We start from the raw sequence: 24,833 nt of genomic DNA, 5'->3' as shown, positions 1-24,833 counted from the left end.
TTAACTTCATTAGTCAGCCACAGATAGATCACTTTTCCCGTGGAGCTTTTATTTCTCAATGGAATGTATATTCATTGAGAATTTTGGAATATTTCTTGAAATGTTTGCCACTGCTTATCTACCGTCATACCTTAAATTTAATTTCCCAATCTACCTTTGCCAACTCGCCCCTCATACCAATTGGCTTTATTAAAGTTTAAGGGCTAGAAATTCATTATAGCCAAGGAATGGACGGTGTCAGTAGAAAAGGTGGAGAATTAGCGATAGGCACTAATGCTTTAGACTGCATGCAAAATTCATGCTCACTGCTCAAAAAAATAATTGGAGTCCTAATTCAAGGCTTAAAGCCCAAGCCCATTGGTGTTACACTCAAAGGGTGGACCAATATCAGGTGCAGTCTAATCACAAGTCATGATTGCCACATGCTTTTTTCAGTACTTAAAGGGGAGGTTCATTGATGCTGTAGAACCTCATTCTCAACATTGCTGGCTGTGCAGCTGCCTCAGCAAGCAGGAGCAGGAGCAGGAGCAGGAGCAGGAGCAGGAGCAGGAACAGGAACAGGAACAGGAGCAGGAACAGGAACAGGAACAGGAACAGGAGCAGGAGCAGGAGCAGTGTACCAGGTTTACTCATGGCAGATCCAAGCCCTAGGAAGAGAGCCCGCAGATTCTGCGATGAAGCATTGGCGGCGTTGGTTTTCGCTATGGAAAGACGGAGTGCAGTGCTCTACCTGGCAAGTGGCAGGAGGCCCTCGCCTCAATCATCCGCACCATGTGGAGGGAGGTAGCACAGCACGTCTCAGGCAGCATTGTGGTCCCCAGGACCCACACATAGTATAGGAAGAAATTTAACGACTTCACTCAGCTGGTCAGGGTGAGTGAATGCTTCAACAAATGCTACATACCGCCATCTGAATCACAGTCTTCACACACTGCCCAAAGCACCACACCCCAACCACCAACAATCTCTACCACCTCATACCCACCTCACATTGCACACAATGACAGCTATTCACCTATGGGAGGCACATCACCCAAACACATTGCTCCACACTCACTCACACACTTTCCTTTCTCTTGCAGACCAAGGTGGCTCACAAGAGAAGGGAGCAGGAGTGCACAGGTGGGGGACAAGCCAACACCCAACCACTGTCTGCACTGGAGAAGAGTGCTGCAGATTATTGGGCGCCAGGTGGTGGGCACCATGGCCACCGGTAACATTGACCCCCTGGTGGACAACAACGGTATGTTCATCCCTACTCCTTTTTCTCACATTCCATTACCCACTCACCCCACAAGTGTTTCGCACTTTCTAGCTAATCATGCTGTATGCATGCATTTCTCCCTTCCTGCACCCCCTCCCCTCACCTTAACCCAACTCTTGCTGAGGTGGTGCAGTCTACAGCCGGGCCTTCTAGGCCCAGAGCTGGTCGAGGGTTTCCTGCAAGACCATCTGAAGTCTCCCGCACGGACACTCAGCAGCCTTCCACCAGCCCTGCTGCAGCCACAGGGCCAACACTTCGTAGGAACACTAGAGTAGGAACAGGCACAGTAATGAGAGGCACTAAGGGATTCCACAAGGGTGAATAGTTAATATTTTTGTTGTAAATATGTGTTCACTGATTTTTGATATATTTATTAATTCACTTACCATTCTTTGTGGTGTCTGTCATTTCAGCTTTGCATTGTGAAATGGCCTGCGAGAGGGATGGAATGATGGGAATGTGGTGAGCAAAGGGGCTGTGGGCTTTAACTCATCCCGGTATGAGGCTGGTGGTTTGTTTGGAGGAGGTGGCAGAATTCTGTGACCATCTCCTTGGTGAGGTGGAGCCATCTAATACACTGCTCCTCGCTTCATTGAAGGTAGGAGAAGTGCTCTCGGAATACACTCGGAGGGTAAGGCCTCCTGGTGAGAGCCCTGATGTCCCTCCTCATCTCTCTGCGCACTGGTCCCTGTCATTCTTGCTGCCTACGTTCCCTCTGCCGTAGATCCTGGAGGGCGAGGTGGCATGCCAGTACAGCCCCCATTAATGGTACTGAGTGTAACAGTTTGATTTTTTGAAGAATAAATGTAGCTACTTTTTAGGTGCCACAACACTCCTGATACAAAACAACCTTGAAATTACTAAATTAAACTTTTAGAGTATGTGAAACTGACAGGAAACCACTGAAACTGTACTAACCTGACAGCTGCGAGTCATTAATGATGATCCCTTTAAGTAATGTCCCTGGAGCTGGCTTCCTGGTGCTCCATGCCAGCTCTCCGTGTCGGTGTTTACTCCAGGCGCTAAGGTAGGTAACAACAATCAATTTCGCAGATCGGGTGGTCAGTGAGTGTTGCACACTCAATGATGATATGATCCACCTGGCATTGATGTTCCCGGCGATAACTCTTACCAGTGGCACTACGGGGGGGGGAGGCGGGATTTGCCGTGTGATGTGCCTCAATAATCCCGAGACTCGATGTTAGCGAAACAAAACAAGGCTTTTATTAACTTAGAAGATAACACGCAGTGGAGAGAGGTATCTTCCCTGGAGGTCTGCAGTACTGGCTGTGAGGCCAGACTGAGCTGGCTTACATAGAGGCCAGGTATGGGCGGAGCCCTACACACAACACATTCCATACATTCCAATACACAATACAATGGTGAGGAGAAACCTGAAACCAACCACAGTCACAGGCAATACAATGGTAAGGGGGAACCTGAAACCAACCACAGTCACAGGCAGTGATGAATGGAATATTTCATCACATTCACCCCTTCTATAGATTTAGTCTGTTCGGGGGTTTGGTAGTCCTCTGCGACCGACGTGGCTGTTGTGGTGTCGCGGGTGTCGGCTGGGTGTCCCCGGTGGCCTCCTGGGTCTCTGCCGGGGGTGCCGCCAGGGTTGTTGAAGGGGTAGTTGGTGGGGGTGCCGTTGGTCGATGTTCTTCCGGGGGTGATGAAAGAGTAGTGGGTGGGTAAGAGTTGCTGTGGTCGTTGTTGCTGCTATTGCCGTGGTTGTTGTCATTACCGGCTGGTGCGACGTCTTTTATTGACACGGTGTCCTCCCTTCCGTCGGCGTGCCGGACATACGCGTATTGGGGGTTGGCGTGGAGTAGGTGCACTGGCTCCACGAGAGGGTCCGTCTTATGGCCCCTCACATGCCTTCGCACGAATACCGGACCCGGGGTGGAGAGCCATGACGGCATGGATACGCCTGAGGTGGATTTCCGGGGGAAGCTAAACATTCGTTCATGAGGCGTGGCATTAGTGGCAGTACACAATAGCGACCGTATCGAATGGAGCACATCTGAGAGGACTTCCTGCCAGCGGGAGATAGGGAGGCCCTTGGTCCTTAGAGCTAGAGTGACTGCTTTCCATACTGTCCCGTTCTCTCGCTCCACTTGACCGTTACCCCGGGGGTTGTAGCTGGTGGTACGGCTCGTGGCGATACCCCTGGACAGCATGTACTGGCGTAGCTCTTCACTCATGAAGGACGCCCCCCTATCCGTGTGGATGTAGCTCGGCATACCGAACAGGCTGTTGAGGCATTTAATGACCGTGGCGCTGGTCATGTCTGGGCAGGGGAAGGCGAATGGGAACCGGGAGTATTCGTCCACAATGTTCAGGAAGTAAACATTGCGGTCGACGGACGGGAGGGGGCCCTTGAAATCTAAGCTGAGCCGCTCAAAGGGCCGTGTAGCTTTGATTAAGTGGGCTCTATCAGGGTGGTAGAACCGAGGCTTGCACTCAGCGCAAGTGCGGCAGTTCCTGGTCAGAGACCGAACTTCCTCAATCGAGTAGGGTAAGTTGCGGGACTTTATGAAGTGGAACAGCCGCGTGACCCCTGGGTGGCAGAGGTCGTTGTGGAGGGTCTGTAGCCGATCCCCGGTGGCGCTGGCACACATCCCTCGTGAGAGGGCATCTGGGGATTCGTTAAGGGCCCCTGGCCGGTAAATGATGTCATACTCGAAGGTGGAGAGCTCGATCCGCCACCTAAGAATCTTATCATTTTTGATCTTCCCCCTCTGTTTATTATTGAACATAAACGCTGCCGACCGCTGGTCGGTAAGTAGGGTGAAGCGTTTGCCGGCTAGGTAGTGGCGCCAGTGGCGCACTGCCTCCACGATGGCTTGGGCCTCCTTTTCCACGGAGGAGTGTCTGATCTCGGGCCCTTGGAGGGTCCTCGAGAAGAAAGCTACGGGCCGCCCCGCCTGGTTGAGGGTGGCCGCCAAGGCAAAGTCAGACGCATCACTTTCCACTTGAAATGGAGTGTTCTCATCCACTGCCTGTAGCGTGGCCCGCTCAATATCCTGCTTAATGCTGTTGAAGGCGGCGTGGGCCTCAGCAGAGAGCGGAAAAGAGGATGCTTTCAAGAGGGGGCGGGCTTTGTCGGAGTAGTTGGGGACCCATTGGGAATAATAAGAAAATAACCCCAGGCACCTTTTCAGGGCTTTGGGAGTGTTGGGCAGGGGCAGCTCCCGTAGGGGGCGCAATCGGTCGGGGTCTGGTCCGATTTCCCCATTCTCCACCACGCTGCCTAGTATGCAGAGGCGCGTGGTGTTGAAAACGCACTTGTCCTCGTTGTAGGTGAGGTTGAGTTTTTGTGCGGTTTTCAGGAACCTCTCGAGGTTCGAGTCGTGATCCTGCTGGTTGTGACCGCAGATGGTGACGTTGTCGAGGTAGGGGAAGGTTGCCTGCAAGTGGTGGTCATCGACCATGCGATCCATCTCCCTCTGGAAGACCGAGACCCCATTCGTCACCCCAAAGGGGACTCTGAGGAATTGGTAGAGGCATCCGTTCGCCTCGAAGGCGGTGTACGGGCGGTCCTCTGGTCTGATAGGGAGCTGGTGGTACGCTGACTTGAGGTCGATGGTGGAGAACACCCGGTATTGGGCGATTTGGTTCACCATTTCTGATATGCGGGGTAGCGGGTAGGCGTCTAGTTGGGTGTACCTGTTGATCGTTTGGCTATAGTCGATCACCATCCGTTTCTTCTCGCTACCCCTTACCACCACCACTTGGGCGCGCCACGGGCTATTGCTGCATTCAATAATGCGCTCTTTCAGGAGCCTGTCTACCTCGGTCGCGATAAACCGCCTGTCCTCCCAGCTGTACCTCCTGCTTTTGGTCGCTATTGGCCGGCAGTTAGGGGTAAGGTTCGCGAATAGCGAAGGCGGCTTTACCTTCAGGGTAGCCAGGCCGCACACTGTGAGGGGCGGCTGGGACCCACCGTACTTGAGCGTGATGCTTTGGTGGTTGCACTGGAAATCCAGGCCCAAGATCACGCTCGCGCATAGATTCTTCATGATTAATACTTTAAAATTATCGTATACAGTCCCGTTAACGGACAATTATACCGTGCAGTAACCCAGAATGGTCGATGTCTGGGTTTTATCAGCCATAGAGATGGTACCCCGAGTAGGGACCACCTTTAGGGAGAGTTGTCGTGCCAGTTCCGGGTGGATAAAACTCTCCGTGCTTCCACTGTCAATTAAACATTTAACCCCGCACCCGTTTACCTCGATGTCCACCATTGATTTGGATAGCGGGTGGGGCCTGGTCTGGTCCACTGTGACCGATGCCACTGTAGGGCCCTGATCGAGACAAGATGGCATCCGCGCTGTCTGCTCACAAGATGGCGGACCCCACGAGGTCGGGCAAGATGGCGTCCAAGATGGCCGCTCCCACGGCGCACACGCGGCGGTGGCGGGTTTTGGTTTTCCAGCGGGGTTCCCTCTGCACACCTTCCCAAAGTGCCCCTTCTTACCGCACTTAAAGCAGGTGGTGCCTTTCGCCGGGCACAGGTTTCTGGTGTGCTTTGGCTGCCCGCAGAAGTAGCAGTTGGGTCCCTGACGCGTCGCGGCTGTCGTAGGGCTTCTGGGGGGAGAGCGGGGCCCCGACGGTGTCGGGCTGCCGGGCGGGGAAGATGCCTTCCAAGATGGCGGCGCCCTTGGTGCACACGTGGCGGCGTGGACGGCGCGGGCTGAAGAGTAGGCGTCTGAGTTTCTCTGGGCCACATCCAGGGATCGCGCGGTGTCCGCAGCCTGTTTCAGGTCCAATCCCGTTTTTTCCAGCAGTCTTTGCCGGATGTAAGTGGAGCTGAGGCCTGTGATAAAGGCATCGCGAACAAGCTCGTCGGTGTACACTGCGGCTTTTACATCTCGGCACTTGCAGTCTTTGCCAAGCATTTTCAGGGTGCCTAGGAACTCCTCCACCGATTCCCCAGGTCGCTGTGCGCGAGTGGCGAGCAGATGCCTAGCATACACCTCATTCGTAGGCTGCTGGTAATGCGCCTTTAAGATGTCGCAGGCGGCCAGGTACGTGTCGGCGTCTTGGATGAGGGGGTAAACCCGGTGGCTCACCCAATTCCGCAGAATTCCGAGTTTCATACTCGCAGCGTCCGTAGCGTCTTTGACGGCTGCGGAATTGTCCAGGAAGAATTCCATACACATAAACCAGTGTCCGAAGCGTGCTGATGCGTCCAGAGCATGCTGATCCAAATCCAAACGTTCGGGTTTCAGGAGTTGATCCATTGTGTTGAAAAATAAGTTAATAAAATTGATGTGCCTCAATAATCCCGAGACTCGATGTTAGCGAAACAAAACAAGGCTTTTATTAACTTAGAAGATAACACGCAGTGGAGAGAGGTATCTTCCCTGGAGGTCTGCAGTACTGGCTGTGAGGCCAGACTGAGCTGGCTTACATAGAGGCCAGGTATGGGGGGAGCCCTACACACAACACATTCCATACATTCCAATACACAATACAATGGTGAGGAGAAACCTGAAACCAACCACAGTCACAGGCAATACAATGGTAAGGGGGAACCTGAAACCAACCACAGCCACAGGCAGTGATGAATGGAATATTTCATCACACCGTGCACCGCTGGAGTTACCTCACCCTGGCAATACTGCTCTAGCACCCCATTAGCGCCATCTGCTGGTGCTAACGGGAGATGCTAAGGGGACACATTTTTTCCCCTAAGTTTCAGATTTAAGTATTTCACTCTCAAACTCAATGTGAAATTCTATCATATTATGACCACTCTTCCCAAAGGATCCTTTACTACTACAATTAACCCTGTCTCATTACACAATACAAGATTTGAAATAGCCTGTTCCCTGATTGGATCCATGATGTATTGTACCGGGAAAGTGTCTCAAATTCATTCTATGAACTTGTCCTCCAGACTATTTTGCCAATTTGACTTGCCCAGTCTATATGAAGATTAAAGTCCACCACAAGTATTTCATTACCTTTGTTGTAAGCTCTATTATTTCTTGATTAATACTCTGTCCAACAGAATAGCTACTATTAGGGGGCCTATAAACTACTCCCACCAGTGTTTTACGCCCCTTGTTATTTCTTATCTCCACCCTGACTGATTCTACTTCCTGATCTTCCGAGCCAAGATCCTTTCTCAATACTGTCCATATGTCATCCATTATTATCAGGGCTAGACCTGCACACCCCCCCCCCACCCCCGCTGCATCTTTTCCATTCTGCCTGTCTTTTCAAAAGGTCAAGTACTCTGAAATATTTAGTTACCGACCTTGGTCACCTGCAATCACGTCTCTGTAATGGCTATTAGAGCAAACCCAGTTATCTTGATTTGTGTCACTAATTCATCTATATTGTTATGAATGCTTTGTGCATTCAGATAAAGGGCCTTTGGGCTAGAAATTGGATATGGCCATGAAACGGGCAGTGTTAAGGCCCAACGATGCTAACTGTGCCAGGTCAAAATGGTTTAGGTAGCACGCAAAATTCATGCTTTGTCCACATTAACATGATTGTAGTCTTAATCTCAGTGCTAAAACCATTGGCTTATCACTCAACAGGTGGGCCAATATTGGGCCCAGTCTAATTCCCAGTCATTTTTGGCACAGATTTTATTCAGTACTTAAAGGGTTGGTCCATTGATGCTACAGCCCCTCATTGTCAATCCACTTACAACTTCACCTGGAAGAAGTTGGCAGTGCAAATACATGGCAGAGCCTCAGCACATGGGGAGAGCCTGCAGATTCACTGACACGGCTCTTGAGGCACTGGTCGTAGTCGTGGCCGTGGAGAGGAGGCGGGCTGTCCTCTTCCCACACACTGGCAGGAAGCCCTTGTCACACACCTCTCGAAGGCTCTGGCAGGTGATGGGACCACAGTGCTGGCCATCACATAGGTGGCTAAGGTCAGCCACCCAGTGCTGAAGGAAGTTTAATGACCTCACATGGCAGGTCAAGGTGAGTGAAGGCCTCAGCAAATGTCATATCCCACCATCTGCACCACAAGCCTCACACACTACTCAATGCACCACACCCCCATCACTCACCTACCAACAATCTCTACCTATCACCACTCACACCTCACAATCATAGCTTTACTAAACCCTCGCAACATTACCACTGCTGCAACACTCACACCCACATCTCACACCTTGCACACACTGACAGCTATTCAACCAGGCAAATCACCCAAACACATTTCACCATACTTATTCACACACATCTCTTTCTCTTGCTGGCCAAGGTTGCACATAATCAGAGGGAGCAGCGGCAGACAGGCCAGGTGCAAGCTGCCATCCAGGACCTCAGTCAGCTGGAGGAGTGACTGCTGGCGATCACTGGGCAACAGATAATAGAGGCCGTGATAGCCGCTGAGGTTGAAGCCCTTGGGGATGGTATGCTCATTCCTAATCCTTCTTCTCACATCCTACTTCCCCCTCATCCCACAATCACTTCTCACTTTCAAGCTGCTGATGCTATATGCATGCATACCTTGCTTCACCCCGCCTCCCCTCACCATAACCCGTCTCTTGTGCCGTTCTGCTTTCAGGTAATCTAGGCCAAGCACCCGACCAGCCTGTCCCCGAGGTGATGCAGGAGATCAAGGGGGGAGAAGAAGAAGAAGATACAGCGTCACTGCATCTGTCACTCGCAGACACCAGCTCAGAAACTGGCACTGTGCGTACTTTAGAGGCTAGTGTAGAAGTGGGGTCTGCACAGAGTGAGGCACTGGGCACAAGCGGGCTGCAGCAAGGCCAGAGGGAAAGAGTAGCTCAGGGGCCAGCTCTTCGGAGGGCGAGTTTGCGCGCAAGTTCTGCTGCACAGGACTCAGATGAGCACCTCGATGGCGTGGCCTTCAGAAGAAGGGTGATTGGCATGCACCCCGAATGTTAGGTGAAATGGCAAGCCTGCCAGAGAGCCTCTTGGCAAACATAGAAACATAGAAACATAGAAAATAGGAGCAGGAGTAGGCCATTTGGCCCCTTGAACCTGCTCCGCCATTTAATGAGATCATGGCTGATCATCCAAATTCAGTACCCTGTCCCTGCCTTCTCCCCATACCCCTTGATCCCTTGGCAATGTCAAGGAGCATGGAGGAGACCGCCTCCAACATTGCATGGGGCTCTGTGCAGTGTTTGGAGCCCAGGATTTCCAGACTGGAAATGATGAGGACTCCCGAAGAGACTGTGTCAACCCAGATGTGATGATGCGTGTGATGGGCAATGTCGCAGCAACCATTGCAGCACAGGCGGAAGTGACCCAATATCTTAGTGCTGCAGAGGAAGCGCAGACCGCTCTCATGCAGTCTCAGTTTGCTGTCATCCAAGCTCAGACTGCTGTCATCATGGCTGGGTTTACCAGTGTCGAACCAGGGCTTTCAGGGTGTCACAGCCATCCAGCAATGGATGCTGAGGCACCACCCCAGGGGAGTGGCAGTGGGTCAGTGGAGCAGGACCCTGCTGTCCTCTCTCAGGATGACAGCATTCCTGTTCCCACCAGTGCCGCTCCGTCACTGCCCTTGCCGCTACCTGTCAGCCAGCCAGCCCAGGCTGCTGCTGCCCATGCCGAGGTGGTGCAGTCTAATGTGGGGCCTTCTAGGGCCAGAGCTGTTTGAGGTCACCCTGAAAGGCCATCTGAAGTCTCCCCCATGGAAACTCAGTAGCCTTCCACAGCCATGCTGCAGCCACTGGGGGAGCACTTCGTAGCAGCACTAGATTGGGAAAGAGCACCCGAATGACAGGCACTAAGGGATTGCACAAGGGTGATTAGTTCATATCGTAAGTGTAAATATGTGGCAATTGATTCTGGATCGATTCATTAACTTTGTTTGGTGGCTCCCATTGCAGCTTTGTGCCCAGGAGGACACTGTGATATTCCATGACAAAGGGATGGTATGATGGGGATATGGTGAGTAATGGGAATCTGAGGTTTCATTCATCGGAATCCGATGATGTGTTTACAGACAGTCCAGCCAGAAGGGGGATTGGCTGCCTGCCTCCTCCCTCTCTGCTCGTCCTCTTCCTCTTCCTCTTGTTCCACTTCCTCCTCCTCCTCCTCCTCCTGAGGTGGTCTCGGATTCCCTGTAAGGAAGTGCTAGGCCCTCATGATAGCCAAGTTGTGAAGCATGCAGCAGACCACCACAAAATGGGACACCCACTGGAGGCCTCCTCCCGAGCGGTCAAAGCAGTGGAACTGTTGATTCAGTAGCCCGATGGTCTGTTCGATGATGTTCCTGGTGGAAGCATGGCTCTCATTATATGAATGCTGGGCACGAGTGGTGGGGTTGCGGAGGGAAGTCATCAGTCAGGTGCAGAGCAGATAGCCCTTGTCTCTGAGCATTCACTCTCGAGTTTCATGTGGTGGCTGGAAGATTGCTGGCACACCAGACTGACACAGGATGAAGGCATCATTGCTGCTACCAGGATAGCGGGCATTGACCATCAGGAAGGGCTGGGTGTGGTTGCACACCAATTGTACATTAAGTGAGTGGTAGCCTTTGCGGTTATGGAAGTTCTCAGGATTGTTACAAAGTGCCCGGAAAGTCACGTGGGTGCAGTCGATGGGGCTCTGTACCATGGGGAAGCCCGTTCCTGGCAAAGCCACATGCACGTTCATCCTGCTTCTCTCTGCTCAGAGAGAAGGCAATGTAATCCCTTCTCCTGGTGTAGAGAGCACCAGTGACCTCCCGGATGCAGAGATGGACACCGAACTGGGAGATGTTAGCTATGTCTCCGGCTGCAGACTGGAAGGATCCGCCGGTGAAGAAATTGAGGGCCACGTTGATGTAGACTGCCACTGGGAGAGCTGTGTTCGCCCTGCTCTCACCCTGCAGGTCTGGTTGCCGGAGGTGGCAAAATTCTGTGACCACTTCCTTGGAGGCAAAAAGCAACACCTCCTTCCCCCTCTGTTCCGAATTTCCACTCTCTCCAAATTACCAACTTTAACACTTTGTTTAGAAGCATTCCGTTTATGACCACTCTGTTCGTAAGTAGATACTGTGTACTTTTATGCACCTTGGAGCCATACCCAAGCTACAAGTGTTGACTCAACTTTCTGCTCACTGTATTCAAGATAAAGCTGATTGACAGTTAACTGCCACTTAAAGTTTTAAAGTTCTAATTTAAATTCCAAGTGTTAAACTAAATTTCACTTTTTAAAGCTAGTACTTACCAGAGACTCCGACTCTCTCCAAATTTGCAACTTTAACACTCTGTTTAGAAGAACTCCATTTAAGACTGCTCTTTTCCCATAGCCCTGTAAATTTTTTCCCTGCAAGTATTTATCCAATTCCATTTTGAAAGTTACCATTGAATCTGCTACTCTCAGTGCTTCTTTCAAATGGTGTTCAAGAAGAGTACTGATTCATCAACTAAGGGAGGGCGGTAGGTGGTAATCAGGTGACCACTCCTTCTCGACTGTATACCACGGTGCCGCCACCCCTGGTGGGTCTGTCATGCCGGTGGGACAGGACATACCCAGGGATGGTGATGGAGGAGTTTGGAACATTGGCTGGAAGGTATGACTATGTCAGGCTGTTGTGGGACAGCTCTCCCAATTTTGGCACAAGTCCCCCGATGTCGACTGGGCTGGGTGTGCCGTTGTTATGTTCATAGCCAGTGCCAGTGCCGGTCCCGAATGGTGCGTCCGGTTTTATTATTATTGTGTTTCGTAGCGGCTTGTTACAACTGAGTGGCTTGATAGGGCATTTCAGAGGGCAATTAAGACTCAACCACATTGCTGTGGGTCTGGAGTCACATATAGGCCAGACCAGGACGGCAGATTTCCTTCCATAAAGGACATTAGTGAATCAGATGGGTTTTTACGACAATCCAATAGTTTTATGGTCTGATACTAGCCTACTTGCAATCATCTGCAAAATGATGGAAGGTGTCATTGACAGAGCTATCATGTAAGATTCTCAAAATTCCCACATTTCCCAAGTTATTAATAAGGGACCCTGATGGACAAGAATCAATAAAGGAACCCTGAAGGACAATGGCTTTTGGACTTTATGGCAAAAACTGCAAGGTTAAAGCAGGACCCTGCAAACAGCGTATCAAGTTCAGAAGCTTAAAAACTTGACATGCCTGGGCCTGCAGACTTGTTATTTTGAAACCAGACAACTGGATGAGACAGAATATGCATTCTTCCCTTTAAACAAATCAACTCAGGAAAAGACTTAATCTTGCACAAACTTAAAGCCCATCAAAACTCTGCATAAATAATCGCTTACAGTTCGAACTAGCTACCAAGCCAGGAAGACACCGATTAACCGTATGCATGACAAACACCCAAGACATTAAAGGCCATTTAGCAATGAGACAACGGCCCCAAAACCTGTTACGGTGAATGGCTATAATCACCTTAACGAGCCCGCCAAAAATCAGACAAAGAACTAACCCTGATTTGGCGCGCAGATAACAAGCTCAAAAACAGTATAATACAAACGCTAGCTATCGACACGACACCAGAGGGGGCCAAGTGAAGCCAACAGGAAGGCTCACGCAACATCACGGCGAGGGGGGCACGGTGGGGCAGGCTCGACCGAAGATGACTAGGCCGCAACCGCAGCCTTACACGAGAACCGACCACGAGCACCGCGGTAACAAGAGGGCCGGGTAAGCCATACCTTCAGATCATTACCACTACACAGGTAATGATCTAGGCCACCACGACCGAGCCGACACCGAAGACCGCCAACCGAACCCCAGCCGCAACAAAACTCGACGACCAGACCACCACCGGAAGAACAAAACCCGAAGTTTTCCACTCTACAAGCTAAAGTACCCAACAAAGACTTTATTCTCCCTATTTCTGACCAAGGAAAGAGGGTACTTACCAGACAAATCCACAACCGCGCCTATACCGCATCTGCAGACTCCACCCAACTGAAGAACCTTCGCAGATTCTAAGACTGGGACCACGTGGCGATGGCAGGCCCCAAAGGACACAAAGAGTGAACCCCAAAACGCAACTAGCTTAATTGACAGGATTCGAACTGTCAAGAAACCCCTATTGGTGAGCATAATCCCTGGCCCCTTTTAGCACAATTTGGTTAGATATTGGGGGTGGGACAAGGGTAGGGGGATTGTTAACGTGATTTTTTTCCCTCATTATGCCGTGTGTTCCCCAGTCCTAATTAAGTGTACTCTTGAATGCCTGTAACTATTGCAGTAATCTAAGTGTAATTGTTATAATTTTATTGTGACTCTAATAAAATGCAGTTTTCTTGCACCAAACCAGTTGTCTACTCCAATTTTGTATCGCAGCCTGTACCTAAGTCCGGAGTCTAGAACCTAAGGGGTGTGGGAGCGATTCGAACCGTTCAAAACAGTCAGAGGCAAAGGCTGCCTCCACACACCACCCCCTACAGAAATGGCGACTGCGGCAGGACTCCGGCAACAGGGTTGCGATACAGTAGACACTGATTCGGAAGAGCAAACTGTAATGGAAAAGAAGATTTCAAATTATGTTTTCAGTAAGGTGAATATCACTAAGAAGTGGATCACTAATCTGTTAAAGGCTGGGTGTCCGGTAGATGCTGCAGCTAAATGGACAGAAGGGAAGGATCATAAGAAATCCATAGAAAAGGCAGTCTGGCTGATGTGCTTCAAGAAACAGATCCAGCTTTTGGACAGGCTCGTTGAAGCACAGGCAGTCGAGATACGGGAGTCAGCCCTGGAAGTCCAAGCAAGGACTCTAGCAGGGGAGAAGTAACTGGCAGGATTGCAGGCTCTGAACCAGGAAAGGGTGCAGTTACTGGGGGAGCATGAATATTTACAGTGTCAGGTCACCGAGGCCAAGAACAATGAGCTGAGGTTGCGGGAAAAGAATGCCCACCTAGCAAGACAAGTAAGAGAGTAGGAGGAGAAAGTAAGAGACATGAAGGCAGCCTATAAGATAGCGAGCGCACAGGGGTTTGAAGATGCAGATCATGGCCCCTGCCAGGAAAAGATAGAGAATCTGAGCCTTGCCCTAAGGAAGGCAAAGGGCATGATGTGCCTCATAAGCCCGAAGGCAGCCCAGATCGACTTTACAGGGAACCTGGGGAGAACGGTTCAGACACCACAGGTAGTGCTAAGGGACAAACCGGTTGAGGAGCAGGAGGACCCACGACCACCACCCATAGCGCCAGGTTTCAGTGAGGTCTGGCAGCAAGGGGGGTGGAGTTAGGGGTAGAAGCTGAGGTGGAAAAACCCCCGCAAGAGAGGCTGGGACCAGGGCCGATGTGCCCAGCCCGGCAGCGAAGGTTTGGCCCACCCGCTGATGACTGGGAGGAGGGACCCCTCCAAAACCAGTTCGTAGTTCCCTACGGCACCCAACAGCTTAGGGCCATGGTAAGCCATATACCAAAACTCGCAGAAAATGGGGACCCCCTCGGTCCACTTCAGGGAAGTGGAACAGGCAGCCAGCATCAATGAGCGCGATGATGCCGAACAGGCCAAAATGCTGCTATTATCCCTGGAGAGTAAGCTCCTCCAGTCCCTCTCTGACCAGTGTAAGAGGGGACAGTGCGAGTATGGGGAGCTCAGGTAGGAAGTTCTTGAGGCCATGGGAATGAATGAGGGAAGTCCTTTCTCCCGGGTGGAGAAAACAGTGCAGCTCGCAGGGGAAACCCCGCAGGCTTTCGCGGACAGGTTGTGGCCGGTGTATAGGAGTGCCTGTACTGGGGCACCTAACCGGGCTAACCTGGACCAGGATCAGTTGGCCCACTGGCTCCGTTGCCTGGTGGCAAACAGCTTGCCACAGGTCAGGGCCAAGGCAGAAATGTGGTTTGACCCAAAGAATCCCCTAACTACCGAACTGACAGTGATCAGACAATTGACCCTGGCTTACCGGAATGGTAAGGGGACCGATGCACACCCACCTAAAGGGAAGGTGCACGAAATGAAACCCAACCAGGGTAGGAAGGAGTGGCATCAAGAAGGGAATAACCCTTCCAGCTCAAAGCTTAACTGTTACGGGTGCGGGAAAGATGGACACTGGAGGAAGGAGTGTAGAAATCCTTGGAAGGATAACAAGGGAAAGAATTCCTCAGCCCCAGCCCAAAAGACAGAGACAGGAATCCCTCTCGCCACGGTTGAGTCATTTTTGGACGCAATGAGGACCCTATTGACTGGCCCAGGGGAGGTAGCAGCCACTACTGTCCCTGACCCCATCAGCCCCATCCAACCCACAGCCCTGACTAGAACCAGCGCAGCCTGTCGACCTGTGTCCCCTTGAAACCGATGAGGGGAGCAGGCCCTATGTTAAAATGGGGGTGGAGACGGTGCAGGGGAGCTATTTGGTGGACACTGGAGCTTCCAGCACGGTGGTCCATTTGGAAGACCCAACCAATTCACCCAGGTCTAACAAGGTCCCATTTAGCCTAATGGGATTCACAGGGAACGAGCAGGCTGGGGAAAGGTCCAAACCTTTGGCCATAGATTTAGGATCCCTCCATACCACGTGGGAGGGTAACCGAAAGACCGATGAGGTGGCCAAGCAGGGGGCCAGGGAAGGAGAGTTCTGGGATCCCTGTAGAGCAGGCCCGGTAGCCGCAATCCAGGACAAGGGAGGCACACAAGGGGTAGCTTTGGCCCCGGACTTAAAGCAGGTCCAAGCCCAAGATCCTGTCTTTAAGGCCGTCCCGATAAAGAGAAAGAATGGGGAATCCATAGAAGGCCCGTTCGGGGCAGCGGACAAAACTTTAAAACAGGGTTACTGGCAGGCTGCTAGTTACATTAATCAATGTAAATTGTTTAAGCCCGAGAGAAGGGCACAGCTAGTTAGGGCAAGGTCTGAGGATCGAAATCCTCAGTCTGCAGCAGAAGCAAACTCACAGACTGCACAGGCAGGTGCAGTGGCTTGTTTTAGGGGAAGGGCTATCCCACCCACCGTTTGGGACACTCCCCCACTCATCTGGGACTTAGACGAGCTGGGACCTGGGGGCGGAGACCCTCAGCCTGCAGCATTAGGCTGCAGAGAGTTACCTGCCCCTAACCCAGGTTCAGGAGAGGTGGGATGTGAGGGCGAGGACCCTCAGCCTGCAGCATTAGGCTGCAGAGAGTTACCTGCCCCTAACCCAGGTTCAGGAGAGGTGGGATGTGAGGGCGAGGACCCTCAGCCTGCAGCATTAGGCTGCAAAGAGTTACCTGCCCCTAACCCAGGTTCAGGAGAGGTGGGATGTGAGGGCACGGACCCTCAGCCTGCAGCATTAGGCTGCAGAGAGTTACCTGCCCCTAACCCAGGTTCAGGAGGGGTGGGATGTGAGGGCGAGGACCCTCAGCCTGCAGCATTAGGCTGCAAAGAGTTACCTGCCCCTAACCCAGGTTCAGGAGAGGTGGGATGTGAGGGCACGGACCCTCAGCCTGTAGCATCAGGCTGCGTAGAGTTGTTTGCCCCATACCCAGGTTCAGGAGAGGTGGGATGTGAGGGCGAGGATCCTCCGCCTGCAGCATCAGGCTGCGTAGAGTTACCTGCCCCTAACCCAGGTTTAGGAGAGGTGGGGTGGGAGGGCGAGGACCCTCAGCCTGCAGCATCAGGCTGCGTAGAGTTGCCTGCCCCTAGCACAGGTTCAGGAGAGGTGGGATGTGAGGGCGAGGACCCTCAGCCTGCAGCATTAGGCTGCGTAGAGTTGCCTGCCCCTAGCACAGGTTCAGGAGAGGTGGGATGTGAGGGCGAGGACCCTCAGCCTGCAGCATCAGGCTGCGCAGAGTTGCCCGCTCCTAACCCAGGTTCAGGAGAGTTGGAATGTGAGGGCAAGGACCCTCAGCCTGCAGCATTAGGCTGCGTAGAGTTGCCTGCCCCGAGCACAGGTTCAGGAGAGGTGGGGTGTGAGGGCGAGGACCCTCAGCCTGCAGCATTAGGCTGCGTAGAGTTACCTGCCCCTAGCACAGGTTCAGGAGAGGAAAAGCCTGAGGATAAGAATCCCCAGCCAGCGGTAGTGGAAAGTTCACAGACCGCACAGGAGGGGGCAGTGGCTCGTGTTAAAGACACACCAGCCGGAAAACCCCCACCAGCCAAAGTCCCTAGAAGGTCCCCACGAACGCCACGGCCAAACAAACCGTGGTCACCGGCTCCCCAGTTTAAAAGGGCAGTTTCTCAAGTCAGGGATCGATCTGAGGACAGAGGTCCCCAACCAGCAGCCACAGGCTGCGAGGGACCAAAAGTACAAGACAGGGCAGCCACACAAAAGGGAGTAGTGTGCTGCAGCCCGAACAGGGATTAGCCTGGCCGCCCGGAGACGGGCGGCGGATGTACATAGCTTATAATGTAATTTGGGGATTGTTAAGTTTGGGTGTTTTAGTTTAATTTTAAACAAGGTGATTGGTAGTTTAAATATTACTGTTTTAAGAGTGTTTGTATTAAGTCGAGGTCACAAGACTCGACTGTGCTTTACCCAAGTCAGAGAATCTTCTCGGGACCTGGCTATATGCTCTTGTGTCTCTTTACAGAAGGGATTTCGAAATGAAGGGGGGTATACTCCTACTCGCCCTGGTAGGAATGAGCACTGGGAAGCGAGGTGACGTGGAGGACTCCCACATTTATGGGTGCTCAGGAGAGAGAGCACCGGTTGTGACTGCTAGGGTCGGCGAACGAGGCGTGGAGGAGCTCGCCATCTATTCCCATGAGGGAAGATGGCCAGGGTGGCTGGGATCCAACTCCACCTGATACTCCAGCCAGACCAGGTTCACTTACGGGGAGGCCTCCCTCCCCTGCCTCAGCATACAGGTTGTGGCCAGATGGGTCGGGGTCACTGAGGGGAAACAAGTGTGCTTGACCTGCAGAGGACAGATTCCCCTGGAAAGGTGGTGGTGGCTCAGGAAGCTGAGCAGAGACATGGGGGACCGTACAGCTGACTGGGAATGACTAGGGAACGACACCTACCAGGCGGTCACGGGGACCCAAGGGGGAACTAGTGTGTGCTGGGATAAGTGGTGGGAGTCAGAACAGGGAATTTATGTCTGCATGTGGGGGTCGCAAAGGGCCTGCCCCATGGGCATATCCATCATCTTTTCCGCATCATGGCAGGATAAGGGGAAGGGGATGGAATGGGATTCCCACCTATACACTTGCATAGTACCACGCTCCCCAGCCCCAGTTAAAGCCACTGAACTCATGGCACGCGCCCGAAAGCCCCTGCCCACGACCCAGACAGAAAGGACACACATAGAGGGGTGCCCTGCCACCACCAAGGGACCAGGGAATGGGCTGGTACTAGTGCCGACGGAAAAGGTGCTATGCCAGGGGGTACACTACGCGGTAGCTTCCGTGATCCTGAACCTCAGAGGTACACTTACCTGAGTGGTGCCCTAAAGAGACAGAACAGCTATACCAGGCCCTGTTAAGAGAAATGTTTAGGAAATTCTACGAGTTTGATTTTGCCGACGTAGACAAAACAGAACTGTACACTATACACACTGAGTAATTTAGCAATGCGGGGAGACAAAGAAGGGGAACTTGGAATGATGTTTTCACTGCATATAATACAGGATCCTCTGTTCTAAACAGCCTGGATGACATAGAATTGCAGACACAGATAAACGGTTTAAAAACACAATTATGAAAAATCTTAATGGATGAAAATACAGTAGTAGGCTCAGAGTTACACGAGGACCAAGCTATGACGGTCCATTTAAGAGATCATTGCTGAGCTGGAGAGGCACGCAAAGACAGTAAATGCCCTCATACGAGAGGACAGGAATGCTTCAGATCAGGCTGCACAGAATGAGGTGTGCGTACTGTACGGGGCATGGTTGCTAGGCGAGGGCCGGAGCAACCTGGAGGATTTAAAACAGGGTTTAGTCCCCTCCTGGATCAGCAACAAGCACCTCGCAGCCCTCCACCCATTTGAGAATTCATTGAGCCCGTGTCAACTCCGGCTAGCTTCTGAGGCCTACCCTGTCCCCGTGGATTGTGGACGTTCAAATCACACTTTCATGGGGATAGTAGTAAGGATACCAGTCATGGGTGGGACAGCCCGACCCGCGCCGGTATACAGGGTAGAGAACATTGGAGTCCTTCAAGGGGGTGCACACATCCGTTTCACAGTGGTCCCACCTTATGTCATAAAGTGGGAGCACGCTATGACAGATACTGACCTCTGAGTGCCGGAGCCGGGGAGCACACATAATCCTGTGTCCCCAGCACTTGAACGCCTATTCAAAACCACTGTGTGGGTTTAGAGTTGCTGGTGCAAGACCTATAAACTGTACCATGGAGGTAATGGCACAAGACCATGTTCCCCCACAGGTAGCATATATAGGAGGTGGGACATATTGTGTCACCACAAGTGCGCCCCACTACCAGCTTGGACAGCATAGCTGGTGTCCGGTAAGTGACAGCAGCTTTCTGCTTTAAACCCGAGGCAGAAGTTCAAGTGGCCCAGGAGTGGATTGTCCCCATTCCTGAACCCTCCACTGTTCACCTCACAGTAACAGAAAATTTCACCAACCTGCAAAAATATGTAGCACATTTCGGCTACGAAATCCCCCCTCTACCAGAACATCTTACCAAGTTACTAAAAGCTGTAGAGATATCACAAAAGCATTTCTACACTTTAGAACAGAAAACAAACGAGCTAGAGGGAGAGATTCAAGGTATCATAGTCGCACCCTGGTGGGACATTTTTGAAAACATAGAGGTCCCTTCATGGGTTAGAATGGCTTCCCACATCCTTGTGGTTTGCCAGCTGGGAATAGTGTTGTACCTGTTGTGCACTCAGTGCAAGGGAAAAGGCAAAACACTAGAATTCCAAAAGAAAAGAACTTGGAAGAAGCATTATGTTAAGGTGGAGAGAGATACACCTGTTTGAAGTTTTTTCTTATTTTTGTGTTTCTGAATAAAGATTGTTGTTTTTTGTGTGTTTTGTTATTTTTGATAAAGGCTTTGACATGTTATTTTTAATAAAGATGTATGTGTACCAAGTGGTGCAGGGGTGTTGGACCCCCTCCATGCTTGGATGTGTGTAAATAACTGTATTTTGCCTATGAATACTTATGTACACTACATCTTTAAAGAATGGGGAATGTATGTGTCATGGGATTTTAGATAGGTAATTACAGGGAAAATTGGCTATGGAGGGTCGGGAATTTTGCTCACCTTTGTAATTATGATACTTGAAGCGAGTTGAAGTATCACGGGGGGGGGGCGGTGTAAGATTCTCAAAATTCCCACATTTCCCAAGTTATTAATAAGGGACCCTGAAGGACAAGAATCAATAAAGGAACCCTGAAGGACAATGGCTTTTGGACTTTATGGCAAAAACTGCAAGGTTAAAGCAGGACCCTGCAAACAGCATGTCAAGTTCAGAAGCTTAAAAACTTGACATGCCTGGGCCTGCAGGCTTGTTATTTTGAAACCAGACAAGTGGATGAGGCAGAATACGCATTCTTCCCTTTAAACAAATCAACTCAGGAAAAGACTTAATCTTGCACAAACTTAAAGCCCATCAAAACTCTGCATAAATAATCGCTTACAGTTCGAACTAGCTACCAAGCCAGGAAGACACCGATTAACCTTATGCATGACAAACACCCAAGACATTAAAGGCCATTTAGCAACGAGACAAGCGCCCCAAAACCAGTTAAGGTGAATGGCTATAATCACCTTAACGAGCCCGCCAAAAATCAGACTAAGAACTAACCCTGATTTGGCGCGCAGATAACAAACTCAAAAACAGTATAATTGTAGGCCCACCGGTAACCAAAGGGCTCTCACAAAACGCTAGCTATCGACACGACACAAGAGGGGGCCAAGTGAAGCCAACAGGAAGGCTCACGCAACATCACGGCGAGGGGGGCACGGTGGGGCAGGCTCGACCGAAGATGACTAGGCCGCAACCGCAGCCTTACACGAGAACCGACCACGAGCACCGCGGTAACAAGGGGGCCGGGTAAGCCATACCTTCAGATAATTACCACTACACAGGTAATGATCTAGGCCACCGCGACCGAGCCGACACCGAAGACCGCCAAACGAACCCCAGCCACAACAAAACTCGACGACCAGGCCACCACCGGAAGAACAAAACCTGAAGTTTTCCACTCTACAAGCTAAAGTACCCAACAAAGACTTTATTCTCCCTATTTCTAACTAAGGAAAGAGGGTACTTACCAGACAAATCCACAACAGCGCCTATACCACATCTGCAGACTCCACCCAACTGAAGAACCTTCGCAGATTCTAAGACTGGGACCACGTGGTGATGACAGGCCCCAAAGAACACAAAGAGTGAACCCCAAAACACAAACGGCTTAATTGACAGGATTCGAACTGTGAAGAAACCCCTATTGGTGAGCATAATCCCTGGCTCTTTTTAGCACAATTTAGTTAGATATTGGGGGTGGGACAAGGGTAGGGGGATTGTTAATGTGATTTTTCCCTCATTATGCCGTGTGTTCCCCAGTCCTAATTAAGTGTACTCTTGAATGCCTGTAACTATTCCAGTAATCTAAGTGTAATTGTTATAATTTTATTGTGACTCTAATAAAATGCAGTTTTCTTGCACCAAACCAGTTGTCTACTCCAATTTTGTATCGCAGCCTGTACCTAAGTCCGGACTCTAGAACCTAAGGGGTGTGGGAGCGATTCAAACTGCTCAAAACAGTCAAAGGCAAAGGCTGACTCCACACACCAGCCCCTACAATCAAGCGGCACTTACTCACCAATAACCTGCTCACCAATGCTCAGTTTGGGTTCCAACAGGACCACTCAGCTCCAGACCTTATTGCAGCCAAAAATAGACAAAAGAGCTGAATTCTAGAAGTGAGGTGAGAGTGACTGCCCTTGGCATCAAGTCAGCATTTGACCAAGTGTGGCATCAAGGAACGCTAGTAAAATTGAAGTCAATGGGAATCGGGGGGAAAATGCTCCACTGGCTGAAGTCATACCTAGCACAAAGGAAGATGGTTGTGGTGGTTAGAGCTCAATCATCACAGCCCCAGGACATCGCTGCAGGAGTTCCTCAGGGCAGTGTCCTAGGCCCAACCATATACAGCTGCTTCATCAATGACCTTCCCTCCATCATAAGGTCAGAAATAGGGGTGTTCGCTGATGACTGCACAGTGTTCAGTGCAATTCACAACTCCACAGATAATGAAGCAGTCCATGCCTGCATGCAACAAGACCTGAATGACATTCAGGCTTGGGCTGATAAGTGGCAGGTAACATTCATGCCACACAAGTGCCAGGCAATAACTATCTCCAACAAGCCAGAGTCTAACCACCGCCCCATGACATTCAATGGCATTACCATGGTCGAATCCCCACCATCAACATCCTGGGGGGGTCACCATTGACCAGGAACTTAACTGGACCAGCCACATAAATACTGTGGCAACAAGAGCAGACCAGAGGCTAGGTATTCTGCAGCGAGTGTCTCACCTCCTGACTCCCCAAAGTCTTTCCAGCATCTACAAGGCACAAGTAAGGAGTGTGATGGAATACTCTCCATTTGCCTGATGAGTGCAGCTCCAACACCACTCAAGAAGCTCAACACCATCCAAGACAATACAGCCCCCTTAACTGGCACCCCATCCATCATCTTAAATATTCACTCTCTCCACCACCGACATACCGTGGCTGCAGTGTGTACCATCTACAAGATGCACTGCAGCAACTCGGTAAGGCTTCTTCGGCAGCAGCTCCCAAACCCACGACCTCTTCTACCTAGAAGGACAAGGGCAGCAGGCACATTGGAACACCACCACCTCCAAATTCCCCTCCAAGTCACACACCATCCTGACTTGGAAGTATATCGCTGTTCCTTCATCATCACTGGGTCAAAATTCTGGAACTCCCTCCCTAACAGCATTGTGGGAGTAGCTTCACCACACGGACTGCAGCGGTTCAAGAAGACGGCTCACCTCTCAAGGGCAATTAAGGATGGGCAATAAATGCTGGCCTTGCCAGCGACGCCCAGATCCCATGAACGAATATAAAAAAATATATAAGTGCCAGGCAATGACTATCTCCAACAAGCGAGAGTCTAACCATGGCCCCTTGACATTTAACGGCATTACCATCGCTGAATCCCCCACCATCAACATCCTGATGGTCACCATTGGCCAGAAACCTAACTTGACCAGCCACATAAATACTGTAGTAACAAGAGCAGGTCAGAGGCTAGGTATTCTGCGGCGAGTGTCTCACCTCCTAACTCCCCAAAGCCTTTCCACCATCTACAAGGCACAAGTAAGGAGTGCGATGGAATACTCTCCACTTGCCTGGATGAGTGCAGCTCCGACAACACTTAATAAGCTCGACACCATCCAGGACAAAGCAGCCCGCTTGATTGGCACCCCATCCACCACCTTAAACATTCACTCCCTCCACCACCAGCGTAACGTGGCTGCAGTGTGTACCATCTACAAGATGCATTGCAGCAACTCGCCAAGGCTTCTTTGGCAGCACCTCCCAAACCCGCGACCTCTTCCACGTAGAAAGACAAGGGCAGCAGGCGCATGGGAACACAACCACCTCCAAGTTCCCCTCCAAGTCACACACCATCCTGACTTGGAAGTATATTGCCGTTCCTTCATTGTCGCTGGGTCAAAATCCTGGAACACCCTGCCTAGCAGCACTGTGGGAGTACCTTCACCACACGGACTGTAGCGGTTCAAGAAGGCAGCTCACCACCACCTTCTCAAGGGCAATTAGGGATGGGCAATAAATGCTGGCCTTGCCAGCGACGCCCAAATCCCATGAACGAATTAAAAAAAACTACGGCTGTGAATTTATCGGGGCCCATAGTCTTTGCTGTATCCAATGTGCTCAGCTGTTTCTTGATATCACTTGGAATGAATCAAATTGGCGAAGGATCCCATATGCTTTTGAGCAGCCTTCTCAACTTGTCCTGCCATCTTCAAAGACTTGTGTACATACGCCTAAGTCTGTTCCTGCACCTCCTTTAAAATTCTACCATTTAGTTTATATTGCCTCTCGTCATTCTTCCTACCAAAATGTATCACTTCACACCTCTCTATCTTAAATTTCATCTGCCATGTGTCTGCCCATTTCACCAGTCTGTCTATGTCCTCCTGAAGTCTATTACTATCTTCATCATTGGTAGCGATATTATTCAGCAATTTTGTGATGACCAAAGAATTTAATCCTGTTTATTATACAAAGCATTTTTAGTAAAATCCACTTAACTGACCTAATTCTAGAACAGCAGGTAAGGCTGCCTTGCATTGGAGTTCCATGGGGTCTTCATAAGGGGCAGAGTCTCCACCTGGGCCAGATCCCATTTCAACTCACTGAAATTAGCCCTCCCCCAGTTAAGTAGTTTTACGCTTGATTGTACCTTGTCCTTTTCCATAACTATTCTAAACCTGATATTATGATCACTGATCCAAAAATGATCTCCCACTGAAACAGGCTCCACTTGCCCCAGAACTAGATCCAGCACTGTTTCCTTCCTCATTAGGCTGGAAACACACTGGCCAAGAAAGCTCTCTTGTACCCATTTCAGGAAATCCTCCCCCTCTTTGCCCTTTACACTGTTACTATCCCAGTCTATATTAGGATAATTGAAGTCCCCCATTATCACTACTCTGTAGTTCTTGTGTCTTTCTGTAATT

The sequence above is a fragment of the Somniosus microcephalus genome, chromosome 7, assembly GCF_052327205.1.
Source record: "Somniosus microcephalus isolate GS21.2 chromosome 7, FLI_Smic_1.0, whole genome shotgun sequence".
Taxonomy (NCBI): Eukaryota; Metazoa; Chordata; class Chondrichthyes; order Squaliformes; family Somniosidae; genus Somniosus; species Somniosus microcephalus.
The sequence above is the reverse complement of the archived record's forward strand: the minus strand, read 5'-3'. Positions refer to the sequence as shown.